Source organism: Chelonoidis abingdonii, chromosome 2 (genome assembly GCF_003597395.2).
Source record: "Chelonoidis abingdonii isolate Lonesome George chromosome 2, CheloAbing_2.0, whole genome shotgun sequence".
NCBI classification, from domain to species: Eukaryota; Metazoa; Chordata; order Testudines; family Testudinidae; genus Chelonoidis; species Chelonoidis abingdonii.
In genome coordinates this window covers 15,812,503-15,834,333 of record NC_133770.1, presented here as the reverse complement: position 1 = coordinate 15,834,333, position 21,831 = coordinate 15,812,503, and the positions used below count along the sequence as shown (strand labels likewise).

The window sequence follows — 21,831 nt, the reverse complement described above, 5'->3', positions numbered from 1 at the left end:
GCTTAGTCACTTAACTACACAAAGCTGAGCAGACAGTAATCATCTCTAAATATCTCTGTACAGGGCACTCAGTGTTTTAATTTTTTATAAATTGATGGTTCTATTGCACCTTTTAGACACAGCCAGCAGTAGGATAGCAGCTCCTGGAGTCAATAGTGCCAGGGGCAGACACAATAGGCCAGATTCTCAGCTGGCGTAAATCAGCACAGCTGTGTTGGAAAAAGCACTGGTGTACAGCACCGAGCACTAGCCACTGATACACACTTTAACACGGTGTAATAGGCAAACTCACCTCACTGATTCAGCTCCTGTGGCTGGAGTGGAAGGAAGACTGATAATAAATGCCTCTATATCATGGTGATAAGCATGGTATAAAAGCTTAATAGGTAGATAGATCTGACATAGGCTGGGTTTAAGTAGATAATTTTTATAGGTTCCATATATTAATTAGTGATATTTTTCTTTCCCTTTCTAAGGCTTGCTCACTTGGGATTAATGATTAACTATGGCAGCCTGGATTTTACAGGTGGGGGGCCTACGAAAAATAGTATTACTAAAACATTTAAAACTCTCTATAACATTTCTGAATTGCATTAGAATTAGTGTGGTATAAAGCTTTTACTGACACTCATTTGGGATGCTCTGTCTAGCCTGGTATTGTCTTCAGTGTTCATTAATAATGTAGCCAACCAAAACTCAGGTTTCTGAAACCTTTATAACCACAGTGCACTACATCACCAAGTAGTCTCTCATTTTCACGCTCTCTCATGCTCATGTGTAGCACTGTAAGTGTTCATTTAATATTTGTTTGCCTTTCACTCTGAGTTTCTTGAACTTTGTGGTTAAAATATGGACCATGATATTGCATTAACATAGAGTCAACTTCTGCTGTCCTTATTCACTCCACCCATTGACTTCAATGGGAATGTTGCCCAACTAAGGGGAAAGGATTGTAGGATTCAGCCCATGGTATTGGGCACACGTGCTGCGTGCATATATAAAATAGCTTTTCAATTTGAGTCACAACATTGTAACATAATTGGCATTACTGAGGTATTCCCTGTATACTAAGGACTTCACTACAGTAGAGATACGCACCCCTGTGAGGTGTACTGCCCCAGCAGGAATTTCAGAAGGTGTCTGAACATATTTCTACTCCTACCCCCTTTGGAAAATTTAATATTGATAATATGTCCACTGCAAACTTCATGTGAGGGTTTTTTTTGTCCAGCTAGATGGGAGAAAAGGGGTGTTGCTCCTTTAAGAATTTCTTACTATGGGTGGGAAGAAAGGGGAACATTTACAGGGATGGACAGGAAGGGAGGGAAGCAGTTGTTCCCAGGTCAGGAGAAAGTAAGTGCACTGCCCTTCCTGCTGACTGGAAAAGTGGCCCTGCAGAGGCTCTCTTTATGAGGATCAAAGTGGCAGCATAGACCCTCCCTGAATATGGCAAAAGGACCAGATTCCCCTGACCTGGTGTGGACATTATGCTAGTTGCTCTTTTCCTTGGGGGGTGGGAATTTTTCCCTCACTGACAGATTGACCAAGGTGTATGTGTGGGGGTTCACCTTCCCAACAGCTGGTTTGAGACCCAATGGGGTAGAGTAAGATGATTAGGTTATAATGTCACAACTCACTACATAAAACTTGTTGTGGATGTTCAGTGCAGGTACTTGGGATGGGAGGAATTCAGGTATTGGATAACATGGATTGGAAAAGGCTTGGAAGGAAATCATTCCTAGCACCGTTTAAAGGAGTTGAGGAAGAGGTTTGGGGCTTCTACATCTGGTATAGCAGGGAGGTGACCAGAGGTGAAAGTAAGCTGGTACGGTCCGTTATGGCGTACCAGCAAGAGCCACTACGCAGTGCTGGATGGCACCGGCTTCTGCGGTGGGGATTTAAAGGGAGAAACTAAATTACCAAAAAGTTCAGCTCCCATTTTTAAAAAAAATGCATTTTTACAACAAAAGGATTAAAATGCAGTGCAACAACAATCCTTTTCCTTTGTTATCTTTACTCAGAATGAGTTAAAGGTAAAACTTTTGAAAGGTTTTCAGGTCTCGGGCACAATCAGGGGCACCATTGGGCAGGGGCAAGGGAGGGATCTAGCCCCTCACCCCGAGTTTTGTAGGGGAGATCTACTCACCCTAGCTCCCTACTGAGCTCTTAACTGCAACAGCTTGAGTGTGATATGTGATATGGGAATGGTTGGGTCATTACACTAACTGAATCTATTTCCCTATGTTAAGTTCTCCTCTCACCTTCTATGGGTCATCTCAATTATCACTTCAAAAGTTTTTTTTTCTCCTGCTGACGATAGCTCATCTCAATTGATTAGATTCTTCCAGTTGGTATGCTTACTTCCACCTTTTCATGTTCTCTGTATGTATAAATATCTCCTGTCTGTGTGTTCCATTCTATGCATCCAAAGAAGTGAGCTGTAGCCCACGAAATCTTATGCTGAAACAAATTTGTTAGTCTCTAAGGTGCCATAAGTACTCCTGTTCTTTTTGCGATACAGACTAACACGGCTGCTACTCTGAAACATGTGGAGTTCAGAAGCTGTGAGCAGCACAGCCTTTGGGGCAGGGAGTTTATTTATAAACAGAGGCAAGGTGATTAAGATAACAAAAGGCTTGTCATTGAAGTAAATTAATGATCCTGAAAGCCCTGGCAGGCACTTCAGTTAAACGATAGGAAACAAAGGGTAGGAATAAAAGGTGAGACTGGAGAGAAGTATATATTCAACATATTCATAAATGATCTGAAAAAGGGGGAGGCAGTGAGGTAAAATTTGCAGATGATACAAAATTACTCAAGACAGAGATACTGGGAAGAGTTACAAAGGGTGACAGGGCAACACAATGGCAGAAGAAATTCAATGTCGATAAAAACAAAGTAATGCACATGGCAAAATATAATCCCAACTATATGTACAAATTGATGGGGTCTAAATTAGCTGAACCCATCAATAAAGAGATACTGGAGTCACTGTGGATAGTTCTCTGAAAACATCTGCTCAATGTGGCAGTGGCAATTAAAAAAAGCAAACAGAATATTGGGAATCATTAGGAAAGGGAAAGATAATAAGAGGATACTATCATATTGTCTCTATATAAATCCATGGTACACTAACATATTGAATAGTGCGTGCAGATTTGGTCACCCTATCTCAAAAAATATATATTGGATTTGGAAAAGGTACAGAGAAGGGCAAAAGAAATGATTAGGGGTATAGAACGTCTTCTGTATGAGGAGAGATTAAAAAGACTGGGACTTTTCAGCTTGGAAAAGACATAACGAAGGAGGGATATGATAGAGATTTATAAATCATGAAAGGAGTGGAAAAATTGAATAACGAAATGTTATGTACTCCTTCACATATCACAAGAACTAGGGGTCACCCAATGAAATTACTAGGCAGCAGATTTAAAACAAACAAAAGAAACCATTTCTTCACAATCAACATGTGTAACTCTTTGCTAGGGATGCTGTGAAGGCCAAAACTATAACAGGGTTCCAATAAGAACTAGGTAAATTAATGGAGAATAAGTCCAGCAAAAGCTATTAGCCAAGGTGGACAGGGATCCCACACCATGTTCTGCATTTCCTCTCTGTTTGCCAGAAGCTGGGAGTGGGCAACAGGGCAACTTGATGATTGCCTGTTCTGTTCATTCCCTCTGAAGCACCTGGCATTAGCCACTGTTGGAAGACAGGATACTGGGCTAGATGGATCATTGGTCTTACCATTATGGCCGTTCTGATGTTCTTATATAGAACTAAGATGTATCTGCTCCCTGTTGCAACCCACTAGACCCTGCTCTTTTCCCAGAGCTGGGATAGAAGTAGTCCTGACAGGGTCTCTCTCTCCACAGAGTTAGTAATAAAGTAAGAATATACATTAAAATTTTAAACTTAACCAGTGTCTGTTAAGTGACTTGCCACAAGATGTCAGAACATGTTGTTATTAGAGCTGAATGGGTCTAATATTTATTTAATTTTCTTTCTTTTATAAAGGAATTAGATACAGGGCTCGTGTCAGCTAATTGCTAAGTTATCTGCCAAAAAACCTAGAGTTTTCAAGTGCCTAAGTAGCCTGAGGAATCATGGTTAAAGTTCCCCGCCCCCCAATCTGAAATGGTGCCCCTGCCCCACATGTGCTTTATTCTCTTCTTCCCTCAGTCCCAGATTTATGGACCATAGGTTCACCTCCGCTCAAGGCAAAAGGTCCATTGTTCAAATCCTGTAAGACCAGGTTTCAGCTCAGAATGGGTTACCAGTTTCTCTAGAGTGCCACAAATGTCACCCTGAAATACATCACAGGTGCTGCTGTCCTCCTGACACAGATTTACACAGTATTAGATATCTATTCAGAGGATTAGGCCATCAAGCTGTGTGATATTTGGCAATGATTTACAAGGCTGGAATCAGTCCTCAGTTCGAGACAACTTGTCTAAATACTCTACTGTTGATTTCAAAGGTATTTGATTTCTCCCTGTCAAATTTTATTTATAGGAAAATCACTACAGCAGAGAGTTGGCTGTTTGGACTTGATTAACTGTGACTCCAAAGGCTATTAAAAAAAAAAATCAAACAGCTTTCGAAATCAGTGCTGACTGCCCCACATAAGCACGGCAAAAAGGAAAGTCAGCACTTTTCTAATGTGTGTTTTTCTTTTGTAAGCTTGTGAAGACCAAAGCCACTGTAGCTCACTGCCTTATATTCTGTATTATATCAGACTTACCCCCTAAATCCTGCAGGAATCTGGAAAGCACCAGTGGAGAGACTGTAAGCCCCCATTTTAACAATAGTGCACATTTTTCTAACTGTTTTAATCTTTGTATTTTATAGCCCATAGGATTTTCTAGGTAAAAACACATTTGAAAACTATGAAATATTGTAACATCATGGCACTTAGCTTACTCCTATGGAGCTTCTATGTCTCCATAAAAGTGTATTTACATTAGGAAAAAAAACAAAAAGCATGTTGTTAACTCATGTTAGCAAACATGTGATGACTAATATGAGGTGAAATCCTAGTGATGACCAGGCAGTTTGTAGTCTTCACACATATTAGCAGGTCAAGCTAAAGACTATGTGGGAACCTAGGGTTTATATAGATCTGCTAATGTGCTAACATTAAAAGCTGCCTTGGTATCCCTAAGATTTTACCTTGTATAAGTTGCCATGTGTTAGCTAACCCAAGTTAAGAACATGCTTTTTTTTCCTAGAGAAGACAAGATCCAACAGGTTAGTGTGGGACTGGGTGATTTACGTGTGGGAGTAATGATCTACAGTGGGTCTGGACTTTAAAAGTCAATAGGAAAGAGAAAAGGGTATGCTTGAAGTTCCAAATGTGCCACATGTCCCTTTCCCCTTGCTATGCAGAGCATTCAAATACATATTTTGAACACATATTTCTAAGGCATTTATTTTAAAAAAAATCTTTTCAGTCCCCTTCTAAAAAAGTTGTGAGAAACAAGCACATCTCTGTGAAGTACATATCTCTCAAGGAGTTTGTTTGAATGTTTCCATCAACCAATCACATTTTAGTAGCACTGTGATGGGGTATTCACCCCCATACTAAGCCTGAAGGGGTTAAGGTGGCACAGACAAGGCCAATTAATTTCATAGGCTGCACCTGGTGGAGAGTCTGGCTTGACTGAAAATGACTAATGCCTCAAAGTCCAGCTGAGGGAGAAGGTGGCTAAAGTATAAAGCCAGGCAGTTTGCAGCAGAAAGGGAGCTACAGGCACTACAAATTGTGTGAGGTGCATTTACTACAACACCTACATGTGTGCAACGATGCAAGTACCAAACAAATTGATGAGGACTGCTGGGAATTGAATAGATAAAAAATTGCACATGATGTTAGAACTCTGCATGCTGTTTGACTTAGTGTGTGGATGCTGGAATTGAAAGACAAGGAAAAGCTGAATGAAGTCAAAACTTTTAGTCATGGGAAAATTAGCTACGATGGAAAGTTGCAGGTCAAAATGTGGATTTAGATTTATTTTACTGAAGTTAAGGGTAAAAAAGAGACAGTAAGTATTAAAGATTAAGTGTCCCGGTATATGCGTGCAAAGTAGAGTTGTTTTTGTCAGATATATACAGATGGGCCCCAAAAAGAAAAAAACAGGAAGAGCAGAGATAGCATATTATATAATAAAATTGGGCATTAGTACATCTAAAAGAACATCTGACTACGTAGCTGACATGACAGCTGAACTAGTAGCAATAATACCAGTATTAAATTGGATCTGAGATGGACACCCAGCAGCAGTGGTCATTTTTTCGGATTCAGTCTCAGGCCTTATGGCAATAAAAATGGGCGTCTCAGTATGCAGAAGTGATATAATCAATGAAGTTATATGTCCAATAAGGGAGTTAGTACAGATGGGGATACATGTAGCATTAACCTGGATCCCAGCGCACAGTGGGATAATAGGGAATGAAATGGCAGACAAAGCAGCTAAAAATGCAGTAAGAAGTGGAAGGATTGACAGAGAAATACCCTTGAGCAAACAGGAATTCAAAAGCCTAGTACAGAAACATTTAAACGAGGAATGGCAAAAAATTTGGATTAATGAAAAAAGAGGAAGAAGATTTTTTGATTTGTGCCCTAGAGTGGAGGATTTCGACATATCAGTACTTGGACAGGACTAATGATGTATCTTCGTTTAGAGTACTAACTGGCCATTGTGGCTTAAACAAAAATCTTTTTTGAATAAAAGGACACAAAGATGGACTATGTGATTTCTGAAAAGTGGAAGAAACAATTGATCACTTTCGTGGGTATGTCAGGGCTTTGATAAAGAAAGGGAAAAGTTTGTTGAGGCATTCAAATGTTTTAAGGTTAAAAAAAATTACATGATGTGATTTAGTAAAAACATCGGGGAAATGGAGTCTTATTAAAAAGGTGCTCAGAGATCACCTGAAAGACACAGGGCAGAGTGAGAGGATCTAAACCGTTACGTACTGAGGAATTAGAAATGGTGGCGGCTATAAACTAGTTGTTTGCTTCACCATAGAGAGAGAAAAAGAAAAAAAAAAAGAGGAAGAGGGCTAGTTGGGCTGCTGGCTGGGCTTTAGGTGGCTGTTTGCAGGGCTGCAGGCTGGCTGTGTAGACTGGGAGAGGCTGAGAGCTGGGGCTTGGGCTGGCTGGCTGAACAGAGCTGGAAATACAGGCTGAGAGGGAAAGGCTGGAAGCTATGTTGGAAATTGAGGGAGAAGAAGCAAAGGATGAGGAATGGCTTCAGATTAGGAAGAAGAAAAAAAGAACAGAAATATTTGTATCTGAAGAAGAGGGAGCAGACAGGGATGGAAAAAAAGAGTAAGGAAAAGGATTAACATCTCATAGTTATCAAATCACTAGCTGAAAATGTAAAGATGGTAGATGTTAATCTCTTGAAAACAGTGGATTAGGCCAAGTATTGGAGGTATATTGAGACCTAAAACAATGCAAGGTGGAGATTTAGTAGCAGAATGTAGACATAGGAACAAGCTGAGAAACTTCTTTAAACTACAATTTCAGGGAAAATAAACTAATTTGCCAGCTGCCTAAGACAGAAGCAAGAGGGGTAATGTATGGAGTTTCATCCACAACGGAGGATGAAATTAAAAGGGATATAAGTGAGGACCAATTGCTGTTTGTTTAGCAACTGATTAGCAGGATAGGGGGAGAACACAAACCAGCCAAAGCTGTCCAAGGTAGAATGCTAGCCAATAGGATTAACACAGGATATCCACATTTCCTGGCCCCTCTGAGATGTTATATGTGTCAAAGGTTTGGGCACGTGGTGGCTGTCTGTAAGGGGAAAACGAGATGTGGTAAATGTGGAGGAGAACACTTGTATGAGAACAGAATGGAAGGAAGAGAAATAAAATGCAACAATTGGGGGGATAAGCACAGTGCAGTATTCAAAGGGTTTGTGGCAGCTAGGGCTGTCAAGCAATTAAAAAAATAATCACAATTAATCACACTGTTAAACAATATTAAAATACCATTTATATTTTTGGGGGTGGGGTTCTATATTTTCAAATATAGGCTCAGCTCTGGGGGCTCATGGCTTTAGCCCTGCTTGGGGCTTCAGCCTTTGTCGGGGCATGGGGTTCAGGGCTCTAGCTCCTCTCAGGGCATGGGGCTTCAGCCACCTAGGAAATTGTGGGCTGAGGTGGCTCCAAATCCCACCACCACCCAGGGAACTGTGGGCAGGGTGGCTCCAGCCCCTTCGTCACCTGGGAAGCTGCGGGCTGGTGCTGCTCCAGCCCCTCTGCTGTGTTAATTTTGCTTTCAGTTAATTGCAGGGATTAACTGCGATTAATTGATGGCCCTAGTGGCAGCAGAACAAGAAAGATAGATAGAGAAAACTAAAACTATCCATAAAATATCCTATGCAAAAGCAACCAAAAACATATTCACAGTGGAATGTGGAGGAGGAGGAAAATGCTCCTGAGGGAAAAGAGCAGAATTACTTCTCATGTCTTGCTTACAACGTTCCTGCTAATACATCACAGAATGATGTTTGGCTTTTTTTGCAAATATGTTTCACTGTTGACTCCTGTTTAGCTTGTGATCCACTATGGCCTCTCAGAGCCCTCTCTGTAGTACTCCTTCCTAGGCAGTCATTTCCCATTTTGTATGTGTGCCACTGACTGTTCCTTCCTAAGTGGAGTACTTTGTATTTGTCCTTATTGAATTTCATCCTATTTACTTCAGACCATTTCTCCAGTTTGCCCAGATCATTTTGAATTTTAATTCAGTCCTCCAAAGCACTCATAACCCCTCCCAGCTTGGCATTATCTGCAAACTTGATAAGGGTACTCTCTACACCATTATCTAAATCACTGATGAAGATATTGAACTGATCCAGACCTAGGACGGATCCCTTTGAGACCCCATTCAATATGCCTCTCCAGCTTGACTGTGAAGCATTGATAAAAATGCTCTGGGATTTGTTTTGCTCTATGTAGGCTATATTTTCCCTAGTTTGTTTTTGAGAAGGTCATGTGAGACAGTATCAAAAGCCTTACTAAAGTCAAGATATGCTACATCTACCACTTCATAGATTCATAGACTTTAATGTCAGAAGGGACCATTATGATCATCTAGTCTGACCTCCTGCACAATGCAGGCCACACAATCTCACCCATCCACTTCTATAACAACCCCCTAACCTACGTCTGAGTTACTGAAGTCCCCAAATTGTTGTTTGAAGACCTCAAGCTGAAGAGAATTCTCCAGCAAGTGACTTGTGCCCCATGCTGCAGAGGAAGGCGAAAAACCTCCAGGGCCTCTGCCAATCTGCCCTGGAGAAAAATTCCTTCCTGACCTCAAATATGGCGATCACTTAAACCCTGGGCATGTGGGCAAGACTCACCAGCCAGCACCCAGGAAAGAATTCTCTGTAGTAACTCAGATTCCAACCATCTAACATCCCATGACAGACCACTTACTTACCTGCTGATAATCAAAGTTCAATTGCCAAATTAATTGCCAAAATTAGGCTATCCCATCATACCATCCCCTCCACAAACTTATCAAGCTTAGTCTTGGAGCCAGATATGTCTTTTGCCCACCTTATTACTCCTATCTCTACAGTGCGTATCATTAAAACAGCCGACACACCCTGATTTAATATATATCTGATTCACGTTACCCCACTTGATACTGTACCAAACTCTGTAATTCTGTTTTCTGCAGAGACCCATCGGCTCCAGGCAGGATTAGTGTGCAAACCCATATATACAACCACACATACAGATATTGTATAGGAAAGGACCCAGTCACTTAAATTAGGCTAACAAGCCAAGCTCTTTGAGTCTCCTTTCATAAGACAGGTTTTCCATTCCTCGGATCATCCTAGTAGCCTCTCTCTGAACCTGTTCCAGTTTGAATTCATCCTTCTTAAACATGGGAGACCAGAACTGCACACAGTATTCCAGATGAGGTCTCACCAGTGCTTGTATAACGGTACTAACACCTCCTTATCTTTGCTGGAAATACTTGCCTGATGCATCCTAAAACTGCATTAGCTTTTTTAACGGCCATATCACATTGGCGGCTCATAGTCATCCTGTGATCAACCAATACTCGAGGTCCTTCTCCTCCTCTGTTACTTCCAACTGATGTGTCCCCAATTTATAACTAAAATTCTTGTTATTAATCCCTAAATGCATGACCTTGCACTTTTCACTATTAAATTTCATCCTATTACTATTACTCCAGTTTACAAGTCATCCAGATCTTCCTGTATGATATCCCGGTCCTTCTCTGTGTTAGCAATACCTCCCAGCTTTGTGTCATCCGCAAACTTTATTAGCACATTCCCCACTTTTTGTGCCAAGGTCAGTAATAAAAAAGGTTAAATAAGATTGGTCCCAAAACTGATCCCTGAGGAACTCCACTAGTAACCTCCTTCCAGCCTGACAGTTCACCTTTCAGTATGACCCGTTGTAGTCTCCCCTTTAACCAGTTCCTTATCCACCTTTCAATTTTCATATTGATCCCCATCTTTTCCAATTTAACTAATAATTCCCCATGTGGAACCGTGTCAAATGCCTTACTGAAATCGAGGTAAATTAGATCCACTGCATTTCCTTTGTCTAAAAAATCTGTTACCTTCTCAAAGAAGGAGATCAGGTTGGTTTGGCACAACGATCTACCTTTTGTAAAACCATGTTGTATTTTGTCCCAATTACCATTGACCTCAATGTCCTTAACTACTTTCTCCTTCAAAATTTTTTCCAAGACCTTATATACTACAGATGTCAAACTAACAGGCCTATAGTTACTCGGATCACTTTTTTTCCCTTTCTAAAAATAGGAACTATGTTAGCAATTCTCCAGTCGTACGGTACAACCCCTGAGTTTACTGATTCATTAAAAATTCTTGCTAATGGGCTTGCAATTTCATGTGCCAGTTCCTTTAATATTCTTGGATGAAGATTATCTGGGCCCTCTGATTTTGTCCCATTAAGCTGTTCGAGTTTGGCTTCTACCTCGGATGTGGTAATATCTACCTCCATATCCTCATTCCCATTTGTCATCCTCCATTATCCCTAAGCTCCTCATTAGCCTCATTAAAGACTGAGGCAAAGTATTGTTTAGATATTGGGCCATGCCTAGATTATCCTTAACCTCCATTCCATCCTCAGTGTTTAGCGGTCCCACTTCTTCTTTCTTTGTTTTCTTCTTATTTATATGGCTATAGAACCTTTTACTATTGGTTTTAATTCCCTTTGCAAGGTCCAACTCTACATGGCTTTTAGCCTTTCTCACTTTATCCCTACATGTTCTGACCTCAATAAGGTAGCTTTCCTTGCTAATCCCGCCCATCTTCCACTCCTTGTAGGCTTTCTGCTTTTTCTTAATCACCTCTCTGAGATGCTTGCTCATCCAGCTTGGTCTACAACTCCTGCCTATGATTTTTTTCCCCTTTCTTGGGATGCAGGCTTCTGATAGTTTCTGCAACTTTGACTTGAAGTAATTCCAGCCTCCTCTGCCTTTAGATCCACAAGTTCTTCAGTCCAATCCACTTCCCTAACTAATTTCCTTAATTCTTTAAAGTTAGCCCTTTTGAAATAAAAAAACCCTAGTCCAGATCTATTTTTGTTTATCCTTCCATCTAGTTTGAACTGAATTAGCTCATGATCACTCGAACCAAGGTTGTCCCCTACAACCATTTCTTCTATGAGGTCCTCACTACTCACCAAAACCAAATCTAAAATGGCATCCCCTCTTGTTGGTTCTTCAACTACTTGGTGAAGAAATCCATCAGCTATCACATCCAGAAAAATCTGAGCCCTATTATTTTACTAGCACTTGTCCTCCAGTCTATATCTGGGAAGTTAAAGTCTCCCATGATCACACAATTCCCATTAGTGTTTACTTCATTAAAAACATTAAAGAGGTCTCTATCCATATCCAAATCAGATCCGGCGGTCTGTAGCACACCCAAGCACTATCTCAGGGAGGCTCTAGTAGCTTTCTTTCCCAATGTGATTTTTGCCCAGACAGACTCTGTCTTATCCATTCCATCACTTCTTATTTCTTTACAGTTACCTCATCATTGATATACAATGCTACTCCACCACCTTTGCCTTTATTTCTGTCTTTCCTAAACAGCACATAGCCTTCAATACCTGTACTCCAGTCATGACTACTATTCCACCATGTTTCTGTTATCCCTATAATATCGGTTTCACTTCCTGCACCAGTAGCTCTAGTTCCTCCATTTTGTTACCTAGGCTCCTCGCATTAGTGTACAGACATCTTAATTTTTGCCGTTTGGCTTCACTGACATTCTTTACCTGGTTAGGCACAGACATTCTACCACCAGTATCACCTATTAGACTGGTATCTACACTACCCTTCCTCCTTATGTCCATTCTTCTGCCCACAGCTGTATCCTTTCTTACTTTGTTTTCTTCCCTCTCAATGTTAAATTCGGCGTGGAGATTACCTGGACATCTCCCAACCATCTCCCCCAATTCCTAGTTTAAAGCTCTCTTAATCAGTTGGGCGAGCCTCCATCCTAGAAGTCTATTTCCCTCCTTACTCAGGTGAAGTCCATCCTGAGAGAACAGTCCTCTGTCCATGAATGCTTCCCAGTGGCCCATACATCCCAAAGCCCTCCTTATAGCACCACTGCCTGAGCCATCTGTTGATCGCATAATCATAATCTTGTCACACCTTTGTTGCCCTTCTCTAGGAACAGGCAGAATCCCACTGAAGATCACCTGAGCCTCGATTTCCTTAAGCGTCTTCCCAGTCTGGCATAGTCTCCCTTGATACGTTCCAGCGAGAATCTAGCCGTATCATTCGTTCCCACATGAAGGACAATCAACGGATTCTTTCCTGCTCCCGTTAGGATCCTTTTCAGCCTCAGGTCCACATCCCGTATCTTAGCACCTGGCAGACAGCACACCCTTCTGTTCTCCTGGATCAGCTCTAGTTACAGGCCTGTCTATTCTTCTCAGTAAGGAGTCCCAATCACGTAGACCTGCCTTTTCCTGGTGACAGTGTGATTCTCTGGTCTATCCCTGCTTCCACTGGCTGCAAGTCCTCTCGATTTTCTATTCACCCTTGCAATCCTCTGCAACCCATCCCTGTATCCTCCTGGGGCTCATATTTGGTGTTGTCTCCATTGACTCTTCCCCTCTTCCTGTAGGACTAGCTGCTCTTCTCTCTTTTTCTTGCCCTCTCACCTTCAGCGACCACCTGCTGTGCCCCTTCTTCATTTTCCAACTCCGCAAACCTGTTCCTGAGCTCTATTTCTCCTTCACTGGCCCGTCTTTTCCTCTGCCTGGTTCTCTTAGTCACATGCTTCCACCGTCCACTTTCCTCACCCAGCAGTCTCCCCTCAGAATTCTTTGGTGCTTCCATCTGCAAGTCTGAGATTATCCCTTCAGCCTCCTCATGTCTTTGCTCCATCATCTGCTCGAACCCCCTTCTAAACTCAACCAGAGTTTCCACTTGCATCTCCAGTCCTCGGATCTTTTCTTCCATCAGCGCTATCAGGAGGCACTTCATGCAGACAAAACTCTTTTCAGGTACTGCCTCCAGGATCATCTACATGCCGCAGCTTCCATATCCAGTCATCCTCATTGTGTCTTTCACTGCTGCCTCTGTATCGGTCACAGCCTTCCCACCTAAAACCTGTTAGTCCAAGAAACACAAACCAAAACAAACCCCCAGCAGGCACCATAACACTGGCAGACCACCATCTACTCCCTTCACTAGCCGGTCAGTTCCTCTGCCTAGGTCTCTAAGTCTCCCCCGCAAACTCCCCCTGTAAACTCCCAGTGCAACTCCCCTGTTTACAGCTCTGTCTGCTGACTGCTGTGCCGCTGCAGCTGTCTATGCCACTGCCTGACTGGCTGGCTACCTTTATAGGACCCCTAAGCAGGGCTCAGCTTCTCTCCCAGCACACTGCCCCTACCAGTCTCCAAACATACAAACTACAAAACACAAAAACCTGCTCCTCCAACAGAACTCCCAGTGAAACTCCCCTGTTTACAGCTCTGTTTGTTGGCTGCTGTGCTGCTGCAGTTGTCTATGCCGCTGCCTGACTGACCGGCTACCTTTATAGGACCCCTAAGCAGATAAGCCCCGCCCCCTAAGCAGGGCTCAGCTTCTCTCTCAGCACTTCCCTCTATCCACAAGGCATGTTACCCCGTCAAAGAAAACTATCAGGTTGGTTTGACATGTTGCAAATTTCTGTAATTCACTGGGTTGTCTTTATTCCACTTTTTATAAATTGGCACTATATTTGCCCTCTTCTAGTCCTTTGGCATCTCTCCCATCTTCTATGAGTTTTTAAAGATAATTGCTAATGGGTCAGATATCTCCTCAGTCAGCTCCTTGCATATTCTAGGATGTATTTCATCAGGCCCCACTGACTTGAAGACATTTAAATTGTTTAAGTAATTTTTAACACATTCTTTCCCTATTTTAACCTCAAATCTTACCTCCTTTTCTCTGGCATTCATTATATTAGATGCCCGATTGCTAGTAACTTTTTTGGGGGTGAAAACTGAAACAAAAAGGGCATTTAGCATTTTTGCCATTTCCACATGTCCAGTTATTGTCCCCCCCCCACTGAGTAATGGACCTAGCCTGTCCTTGGTCTTCCTCTTACTTCCAAAGTGTTTGTATAATGTTTTCTTGTTACCCTTTATGTCTTTGTAATTTTAACTAATTTTTACTTTTTGTATGATTCTTTTTTAATTTCAGATAATTGAAGATCTCCTGGTTAAGCCAGGGTGATCTCTTGCCATAATTCCTCTTTCCTATGCAGTGGGATGGTTTTCACTTGTGCTCTTAATAATGTCTCTTTGAAAAACTACCAACTCTCTCAAACTGTTTTTCCCCTTAGACTTGTTTCCCATGCATCTTACCTATCAGCTTCCTGAGTTTGCTAAAGTCTGTCTTCTTAAAATGCAATCTTTATTCTGCTGTTTTCCCTCTTACCATTCCTTAGAATCATGAACACTATTATTTCATGATCACTTTCACCCAAGCTGCCTTCCACCTTCAAATTCTCAACCACTTCTGCTCTATTTGCTAAAATCAAATCCAGAACAGCCTTGCCCCTACTTGATTTCCCCAACTTCTGAAATAAAAGTTTATCTCCAATGTATTCCAAGAATTTGTTGGATAATCTGTGCCCTGCTGTTATTTTCCCAACAGATGTCTGGGTAGTTGAAGTTCCCCATCACCAGCAAGTCCTGTGCTTTGGGTGATTCTGTTAGTTGTTTAAAAAAAGCCATAGCCACTCCTTCTTCCTGGTTAGGTGGTCGATAGTAGACCCCTACCATGATATCACCCTTCTTTTTTTACCCTTTTACCAGTACCCAGAGACTTTTCAACAAATTTGTCTCCTATTTACATCTCAACCTCATTTCATGTGTATACATCTTTGATATACAAGGCAATGCCTCCTCCCTTTCTTCCCAGTCTTTCCTTCCTGAGCAAGTCTCTGAGATTCTAGCTATGCCATAGCTGTGATTATTCACTAGTATTTCTAGTTCTTCCTGTTTGTTCCCCATACTTCTTGCATTAGTATACAGACATCTAAGATAGTGATTCGATTTCCCCTCTGTGTTCCCTCTTGTCTCTCCTTTGTTCCATGTTTCCTCCAGATTTTGAACTGTCAATCAGATCTTCATGTTTTTGATTTACCTGTGGGCTTTCGCCTAGTGCCCCCACCAAACCTAGTTTAAAGCCTGCTTCACTAAGTTAGCCAGTTTGTATCCAAAGATACTCTTCCTGTTCGTCAGTAGGTAATAATGTAGTTTAAACAACATGATTCTAACATTTTTTGCAGGAACATAGTCTAATAACACATGGTCAGGAATTAAAAACAACTATTTTTGAAATGAAAAACAAACCTGACATGCAAAAAAAATGGTTAGTGACAAAACTTATGTTTAGACTTACAGGATATGATGTAATCATATGTGAAAGAGAAATAAGAGGAGGAATGTCTTAGTTATATTGACATAGATATACAGAACTTACGTTTTGGGTACAATACTGTTGAGTTTCCTCTGCAGAACAATGGCACCTTTACACAAATCTATAAACTTTACAACCTGTGTGCAAAACTAGACAATTTAGAATTGGAAGAGTTAGCAAAGGACTCAAAGGCCCATATATTAATCGTGGAGACCTTATTAGCCATAATGAATTATGGGGAAGCAGGAAAACTGATTATAATGGCAAATGCATGGAATAGTTCATTGAGATGCATAACCTGGCATTGCTCAATACTGAAGCACCTACTAGGTTTTATTTGGTGGATGGAGCCTTTTAATGTTTAGATCTGGGAATTGCAACAAGCAAGACAGCAAGTAAATGCAGCTGGGAAATCTACAAAGAAGTGATCACTTCCCTATGCTAATTACATATTAAAGCCAAACAAATGTTGAAAACACTGAAGGAATTCCTACCTGGAGCCTTAGAAAAGGGAACTGGGGACTCTTTAAGAGTAAGTTTGCTGAGTATCTAAGTACCAATTGTATAAGTGACAATCTAGAGGAATTTCATGATAATATAATAAAGGGAGTTGTAGCAGTGCCCAACCTAGCTATATGTAAAACATTAAATTGCTACAAACTCAGAAATCCAGTTATATGGTGGAATTAAAATTATAAATGCAGCAACTAAAGAAATAAATAAGGCATACAAAGCAGAAGTACAATGACTAGGCAGGACTTAAGGAACTATAAAAGATGTAAAGCACAAAGATGTATTAAAAAGACAAAGAAAGTGTTGGAGAAAGTACTGTGGGAAATGAACAAAGATTCCAAGGTTTCGGAGATATATACACAAGTTAAAAGACTGAATGGGATACAGAGTAAAAACAAGTTTATACCTGGCCTCATAGTAAATGATAAAATTGCAAGTTCTAACTTAGGAAAAGCAGACCTTTTAGCAAAAGAGTTCCAAAAAGTTAGTAGTGATGCAAAATCAAAGTAAAGAGTTTTGTGAACAAAAAAGAATGTTTGCTGAAGAAAAACTGTGAGCTCTTACATGGCTGGGTAGAATATGAAGATTAAGTCCTAAATGAAAATTGCAGCATACAGGAACGCAAAAAAGCTACAGACAAAAGTGAAAATACAACCTCAGGTAAAGATAGCATATGTAATACAATGCTTAACCACCTACCAGAAAGGAGTTTAAGAATCTGAAATTATATAACAATGTATGGGGTGAAGGAATAATACCAGCAGAATGGAAGCAAGCAGTGGTTATTTCTATAGGAAAACCTGGCAAATTACACACAAACACCTGATGCATATAAAGTTATTGCCCTCATACAGTGTGTGGGCAAAATTATGGAAAGACTGATCAATGAGAGATTAGTATCATACCTAGAAAAAAATGAAATTATAAACTGTACAAAGTGGTTTAAGGAAAGGAAGATGCACAGTTGATCATAGAAGAAGATTAGAAACAGAAATACAAAGAATCTATGAGGAACAGAGTTTATGATAGCTGTCTTTTTGGACATAGAAAAAGTGTATGGCATACTATGGAGGGAAGGCTTGCTGTATAAACTGGCTGAAATTGGAACAAGAGAAAGAACGTTCTGGTGGATAGGAGATTTCTGTGGTGATAAAATCATACAAGTCAGGTTGGGGGCAGCTTTGCTGAATATTTATAAATTTACTAATGATACTCCACAGGTGAGTGTTATCAGCCCAACTCTCTTTAACGTTATGATTAACAATTTCTTGGAGAGTATATGGTCAGGAATAGGTATTACTCTATTTTAGATGACTGTGCTATATGGGACAAACATAGAAAACTCAAGATAGCTGTGTAGAGAACAGATGAGGCACTCAGGGGGATTTCAGAATGGAGAGATACTTGGAGATTTAAGTTCTCACTTGCCAAAACAAAGGGAATGATCTTCACAAACAAGGAAAATTGTGGAGAAATGGAACTTATATCTCCACACAGAAGAAATATAAGGAGTTCAAAATTTTACATTCTTAGGAGTTATGCTCGACAACCAACTAACCTGGAGGGGTCAAATAGATAATATAAAAAAAAAATTGGAGATATACCAATCTCCTAGAACTGGAAGGGATCTTTGAAAGGTCATTGAGTCCAGCTCCCTGCTTTCACTAGCAGGACCAATTTTTGCCCCAGATCCCTAAGTGGCTCCCATAAGGATTGGGCTCACAGCCCTTAATTTAGCAGGCTAATGCTCAAACCACTGAACTATCCCTCCCCCCAAATGTAAAGATAGGATGAATCTACTTACAAGCATTGCTGGGAACAATTGGGATACAGACTAGAACATGTGTTGATGCTGCATAGAGCACCAATAAGACTAGTTATAGATTATGGATGTCAAGCATTTAATTCAGCTTCTAAAGGAATACTTAAAAATATTAGAGCTAATACAAGCACACAATCTGTGAATCACATGTGGTGGGAGCACTACAACTCCATTGTGTGTGCTGCAGGTAACAACTGGAAAAATGCCCACACATTCAAGGATGAAAATGTTAAATTTAACCATTGGGGCTAAAGTTAATGGAAACAGTGCAGATAAGAGTACTAAATGAACATACAAGGCCTGTTGGGAATTAAGTAGACAAGAAGTAACTAGGCACCACAGACTCCCATATGCCAGCAGGGACAAAAGATGGGTAAAAGACTTGGGGGAAAAGGATGGGCTGGAAAAAATTAGAATTTTTAGTCATGGGTAGAACCCTACCAGATTCACGGTCTATTCTGGTCAATTTCACAGTCATAAAATTTTAAAAATCATAAGTTTCATGATTTCAGCTATTTAAATCTGAAATTTCACAGTGTTGTAATTGTAGGGGTCCTGACCCAAAGAGGAGTTGTGGAGGGTTGCAAGGTTATTGTAGGGGGGGTTGTGGTACTGCTACTCCTGCGATGCTTCTGGTGGCAGCAGTACCTTCAGAGCTGGGCAGCTGGAGAGTGGCGGCTGCTGGTGGGGATCCCAGCTCTGAAGGCAGAGACGCAGCCAGCAGCAGCACAGAAGTAAGGATGGCCTGGTATGGTATTGCCACTCTTACTTCTGCACTGCTGCACTGCACAGTTGGGCCCTCAGTCAGCAGCTGCCACTCTCCGGCTGCCCAGCTCCGAAGGCAGTGCAGAAGTAAGGGTGGCAATATCGCGACCCCCCTAAAATAACCTTGTGACCCCCCCACAATCCTCTTTAGGGTCAGGATCCCCAATTTGAGAAACACTGGTCTCTGCCATGAAATATGTATATTATAGGGTAAAAGTACACAGAAGACCATATTTCACAGGTGGAGAGTAGATTTCATGATCTGTAACACATTTTACATGGTTGTGAATTTGGTAGGGCCCTAGTCATGGGAAATCAAACTCTGCCTGGATGGTTGTCTCTCCAGGTGTGGATCTGGAATTATATAATAAAACAAAGAGAAGAGTAAGACCGTCAAATATGATGACTGAGATTTACAAATTTATACTGTTGTCAAATTTATATTGACAGCTCTAGAGATAACACAGGAAGAGTGGGGATGGCAAATTTGGAATTAAGAGATCTATGAGACTAACCAATTTTGGGGCCATTATGATGGCCGAATTGATGGGCATACTGTTGGCAGTGACTTGGTAAGTGATATATGCCCAACTATGACTGCTACCTACCGTGACTCTTTATCAGCTATAATGGCAATTAGAAAGGGAAAGCAGGAATGACAATCAATTCAATATTGTTCTTAACTCTGGAGTTGGGTATACATATATCCATAGTGTGGATTCCGGCACGTTAGGATACTGGACAATGAAATGGCAGATAAAGCAGCAAAAAAATGCCTTAACATGAGGAGGTTGATATAAAGATCCTTCTAAGTAAACAAAACTTTAAAAGTTCAGTTAAGAGAACTTTTGATGGAATGTCAAGAACTATGGGCAAAAGAGAAAAATGGATGAAGGTTCTATGGAATATGTCTTAAACTTGAGGACAAAGGTATACTTACTATTAAAAGAGAAGTGAAGTAACTACACTTATCAGAGGGGGAGCCATGTTAGTCTGGATCTGTAAAAGCAGCAGAGAATCCTGTGGCACCTTATAGACTAACAGAGGTTTTGGAGCATGAGCTTTCGTGGGTGAATATCCACTTCGTCAGATGCAATGAAGTGGGTATTCACCCACGAAAGCTCATGCTCCAAAACATCTGTTAGTCTATAAGGTGCCACAGGATTCTCTGCTGTAACTACACTTAGAGTGCTAACAGGTCACTGTAACCTGAATTTATATATTTTTTTATGAAACAAGCACAAAGACTGGTTGTGAGACATATTCGAAGTATAAGAAACAGTTTTGTAACTGCTGTGGCAATGAAGGAACAATTACACAGAAAGAAAGATTGTCTATGAAAAATTGAGACACCTCAAGGTGAAGGAATATAGACTGAAAGGATTGGTGAGAATACCGGGAAAACGAGGTAGCATTAAAAAGCATTATTTTACTTTTTCAAGGATACAGGACTGGGTAAGAGGATATAGATTTTTGCTTATGAGACAACTGTGCTAGATAGTGGTTATAGCCTCACATGCTGAAATTATGGCACCATAAAACAACAGGGAAAGAAACAAAGGAGACTGCAGTGTGGAAACTGACAGTCACTCTCTGGGCTTTGAGAGGGAAAAGGAAGAAACCCAGGGAGAGATAAGCTTTGGGATCCTGGCCCTAAAGGAAGGGTTTACCCAGAAGGGTGGAGAAGAGAGCCCATGGGAGCGAAGCAGGAAGCCCAGGGAAAGAGCAGTGAGGTTACAGATTGTGCAGACTGTGGCTGCTGGGTGTAGAGTCCCTGGGCTGTAACCCTGAGTAGTGGGCTATGGGGGCCATAACAGAACCTAGATGATCTAGCCTACTTAACAATGCAGGATTGCTTCTTATTACATATTTTCTGGTGTTTTGGTTAGTCTTATTTTTAATTTGCAAAGCATTGGGGCTTCTAGTGTTTCCTTTGGGGCATTTTACAGAACCCAAGAGATCTCATATTGTTAGGAAAATTTTCCAAATATTCAGTCTACGTTTTCCTTTCCTTAGTTTAGTCCAGTCTTTCTTTGTTATATTCTATTGTACATTCCCAAATAATCCCTCTCTCTCCTTGACGTTTACTCCCTTCATTACCTGCAGGTGGTTAGGCTGTTTTCATGTTCCCATTAACTTGCTACTTAATCCATGTCTACATACACACATTATATACATGCCTCATACAGATTTTACTCAGACTTTACTCAGGCACCATTTTGCTTTGAAGCTAGACCATGTGAGTGTTTTGCTTGAGTAAAGACTGTGTATAAACCGAGTAGGGATGTCAGCATTTGGCCCATGGTATTTAGTTCTTTTTCCATCATGACTCAGTCTTTCTAGGTCCTTGATAATTTTTGTTGCTCTTCTCTGAACTCCCTTCAATCAAACAAATACTGTCAGATGGTTCCAGATGGAACAGGGAAATTTTTACCTAGGATGCTGATACATCAGGTGACCCTAAGAAGGGTAAACCACACTACATATGTGGAAACACTGAATGTGTGGGATGAAGAAAGTGATATAAGGTCAAGGCTTCCCCTCCACAAACGGCACAATATCCATGCCTTGGCAGCACTAATTTATACATTGGAGTCAACACACATGAGTGATTCAAACTACAAACGCTGCCGCAGCTTATAGGAAACACAGAAGCCATCTGCAGCTCTTACTACTATACAATATTTATATAACAGAACTGTCCAGCAGGATCAGGATCAAGGCCCCACAGTGGTATACACTGTACAAAGATATATTCTCTGCCCTAAAG

General features: G+C 40.9%; 1 protein-coding gene across 1 annotated transcript in view; it reads right to left on the bottom strand.

The window, feature by feature from the left end:
* Nucleotides 1–21,831, bottom strand: part of LOC116838877 (sodium channel protein type 5 subunit alpha-like) — a 351,647-nt gene that overhangs the window by 38,195 nt on the left and 291,621 nt on the right. The gene's annotated exons all lie outside the window — the stretch shown is intronic.